Source organism: Peromyscus californicus, unplaced genomic scaffold (assembly GCF_007827085.1).
Source record: "Peromyscus californicus insignis strain IS unplaced genomic scaffold, ASM782708v3 Scaffold_2__1_contigs__length_46816999, whole genome shotgun sequence".
NCBI classification, from domain to species: domain Eukaryota; kingdom Metazoa; phylum Chordata; class Mammalia; order Rodentia; family Cricetidae; genus Peromyscus; species Peromyscus californicus.
In genome coordinates, this window is record NW_026294540.1 from 37,055,921 (window position 1) to 37,059,864 (window position 3,944).

The following is a 3,944-nucleotide window of genomic DNA, read 5'->3' on the forward strand; positions in this document are numbered from 1 at the left end:
TTATGTGCTTATTTATTTTTTAAGATTTATTTTATGTGTGTGTGTATATATACATACTCATGGAGGCCAGAAGATCCCCTTGAGCTGAGTTACAAGTTGGCTGTGAGCCATCCAACATAAATGCTGGGACCTGAACTCAGATCCTCTACAAGAGCAGCAAGAGCTCTTAATGCTTGGCTCCAAAGCTTCATTCCCCCCCCCCATTTTATTTATTTAATGGGGTAAAGGTTATGTGTTGTTTTTGCTCTTTTGGGGGTCCTGCCACTCAGCTCCCCCATAAATCACACACAGAGGCTTATTCTTAATTGTGACTGCCCAGCCTTAGCATGTTTCTAGCCAGCTTTCCTTGTCTTAAATTGTCCCGTCTACCTTTTCCTCTGGGCTTTTCCTGTTCTCTTACTTCTGTAAATCTTACTCTTACTCCATGGCTTGCTGTGTAGCTGGGTGGCTGGCCCCTGGAGTCCTCCTCCTCTGGCTCCTAGATCTTAGATCTCTCCTCCCAGTTTTCTCCTACATATACTCTGCCTGCCAGCTCTGCCTATCCTTTCTCCTGCCTTGCTATTGGCCAGTTCTTTATTAAACCATCGGGTGTTTTAGACAGGCACAGTAACACAGCTTCACAGAGTTAAACAAATGCAACATAAACAAAAGTAAGACACCTTAAAATAACATCCTACTACAGTTATGGCTAGTGTGTCACGTGCACATATGGAGGTCAGAGGAAATTGATTCTCTTTCACCATGGATTCTAGGACTTGAACTCAGGTCATCTGGCTTGATGGCAAGTGCCTTAACCTACGAAGTCTTGCTAACCTGCTTGTTTATATAAAATTAAGTCTTGGGTTTTAGAGATGGGTTAGCAGTTGAGTACCTGCTACTTGATCATGATTGATGACTCTCTCTCACACACAAAATTAATTAAAAAATTTAAACATTCTAACACAATTCATACAAAGATATACACACTGAGGAATGACAGTAGGAAAATATTGCCTTTGTTTTCTGTAATTAAATCATAGTTCTATGAAAGTAGGAAACTGTGTAGCAAAAACCCTGCAGTTCATATAACGTCATAGTCTTAAATCTGAGGTGGGGTGTTTCAAGTAGCATTCATTAGCATCACGTGGCATGATGACATACACAGTAAAGTGCACATGTTGGGTGTTAAGAACCAAGATGGAGCTGAAGCAAAGGTTCAGTGGTTAAGAGTGCATATTGCTCTTCCAGAGGACCCGAGTTCAGTTCCTAACACCCGTGTCAAGTGGCTCATAGCCACCTATATCTCCGGATTCAAAGGATCCTCTTCTGAGGGTACCTACATACACCCCCACACAGACACACACACACATACACATAATTTTAAAACAAAAACAAAAAACCTTAAAAGGCAAAGAACCAAGACAGGGAAGCTAGCTGTCTGACGGCCCAGGAGAGTTCTGCCAGAAACATGTTGGATTCCTTATGCATTTGATTTTGAATTAATTTTGGTTGTGCATTCAGAAACCTTTTCCTCTTGTCAGATTTTCATGGCCAGAGTTTAATTCCCAGCATCCAGGTGGCAGCCCACAACTGTCTTTAACTCTAATTCAAAGGGATCTGATGTCTCTTCTGGCTTCCCTGGGCACTGCATGCATGTGTTGCCCAGACATGCATGCAGACAAAACACCCATAAACACAAAAATAATAAAATGTTCAAAAATATTTTTTAATATTTTTAATACAACACAGGAGGATCCCTGGGGCTCGCTGACTAGCTAGTTTTACCTAATTGTTGGCCTCGATGTTCAGTGAGCAGCCCTATCTCAAAAAAAAAAGATGGAGTGAGATAAAGGAAGTCCCAATGCTGAACTCAAGCCTCCACAAGCACACACTCTGACACACAAACACATATATACCACACGTACAAGAAGTTGCTATTGTAGTGCTCTAGAGCCTAGGCAGCCAATGATTTCAAATTCAAAAGCATGAAGTGTCAATCACTCTATCAATTGTTCTGAACTGCATACTTGAGGAATTTTTCTGTGCCATCCCAATCTTTACACAAGGTACTACTATTTCTTTTTGATATCTGAGGCAGAAAGCAGTTTGTGTAAGGATACAACACTGCCAATATACAGGAGCCTTATGTTCTTATGGACTTGATTTTCTTATTTGTATTTTATTTTTAAATTGTGTGTGATGTATGTGTTATTATAATTATCATTATTATTATTTGTGTGTGCATGCACACACACACATGCACACGTGCGTGCAACTCCATAGTGCACTTCTGGAGGTCAGAGGACAACTTGCAGGAGTCAGTTCTCTCCTTCCACCATGCAGATTGAAGAGACTGAACCCAGGTTGTCAGGCTTGTAGCAAGTTCCTTTGCCTAAAGAGTCATCTCTCCCAACCCAACTTTATTTTTTATTTTTTTATTTTCATTTTTTCGAGACAAGGTTTCTCAGTGTAGCATTGGTGCCTGTCCTGGATCTCGTGCTGTAGACCAGAATGGCCTCGAACTCACAGAGATCCTCCTGGCTCTGCCTCCTGACTGCTGGGATTAAAGGTGTGCACCATCACTGCCCGGCTCAACCTTATTTTTTCAGACAAGATCTGTCATTGAACCTGGAGCTCTGTGAGTGAGCTGTAGGATCCTGTCTCCCCCTGCTGGTATTACAGATGCATGCCGCTGCATCAGCTTTTTACATGGGTTGTAGGATGTAGTAGAATATTATTTTAAGGTGTTACTTATTTTTTTTTTACTTCTTCTTTTTTTTTTTTTTTTTTTGGTTTTTTGGTTTTTTGAGACAGGGTTTCTCTGTGTAGTTTTGCGCCTTTCCTGGAACTCACTTTGTAGACCAGGCTGGCCTCGAACTCACAGAGATCCGCCTGCCTCTGCCTCCCGAGTGCTGGGATTAAAGGCATGCGCCAACACCGCTCGGTGTGTTACTTTTGTTTATGTTGCATTTGTTTAACTCTGTGAAGATGTGTTACTGTGCCTGTCTGAAACACTTGATGGTCTAATAAAGGACTGAATGGCCAATGGGGAGGTAGGAGAAAGGATAGGCGGAGCTGGCAGGCAAAGAGAATATATAGAAGGAGAAAAGAGATGGAGGGAAAGAGGGAGCTAGCAGCAAGAGAAGGAGAAGGACTCCAGGGGCCAGCCACCCAGCTACACAGCAAGCCACGGAGAAAGAGTAAGATTTACAGAAGTCAGAGAATGGGAAAAGCCCAGAGGCAAAAGGTAGATGGGATAACTTAAGATGGCTAGAAATTAAGCCAAGCTAAGGCCGGGTATTCATAATTAAAAATAAGCCTCCATGTGTGATTTATTTGGGAGCTGGGTGGCGGCCCCCCAAAGAGAAAAACAGACAACAGTGGGGATCTAAACTCTGGTCTTCATGCCTTTGAGGGAGGCACTTTACCGCCTAAGGATTGCCATTCCTAACTAAGCACTGTTTGAAAAGACACAATGTTCCATTGGCTGGCAATAATGGCTTAGGGGGTAAAGGTGCTTGCAGCCAAGCCAAACAACCTGAGTTTGATCCCCAGGACCCACATTATGACAGGAGAGAACCATCTGCAGAAAAGTGTCATTTAACCTCCATACATGGGCCATGACACACATACCCAGTGGGCACAAAATCAGTAGATAAATAAATGCAATAAAATTGTAAATGAAATAAACCGGGCAGTGGTGGTGCACTCCTTTAATCCCAGCACTCGGAGGCAGAGCCAGGCGGATCTCTGTGAGTTCGAGGCCAGCCTGGGCTAGCAAGTGAGTTCCAGGAAAGGCGCAAAGCTACACAGAGAAACCCTGTCTTGAAAAACCAAAAAAAAAAAAATTGTAAATGAAATAATGTTTCATAATGGTTCAATATTAAACATTTAAAAAACAATCTATGCAATATTGAAATTGAGTTATATTTTTGTTGTTATTCAGGCTTTAGTAGAACGATAAT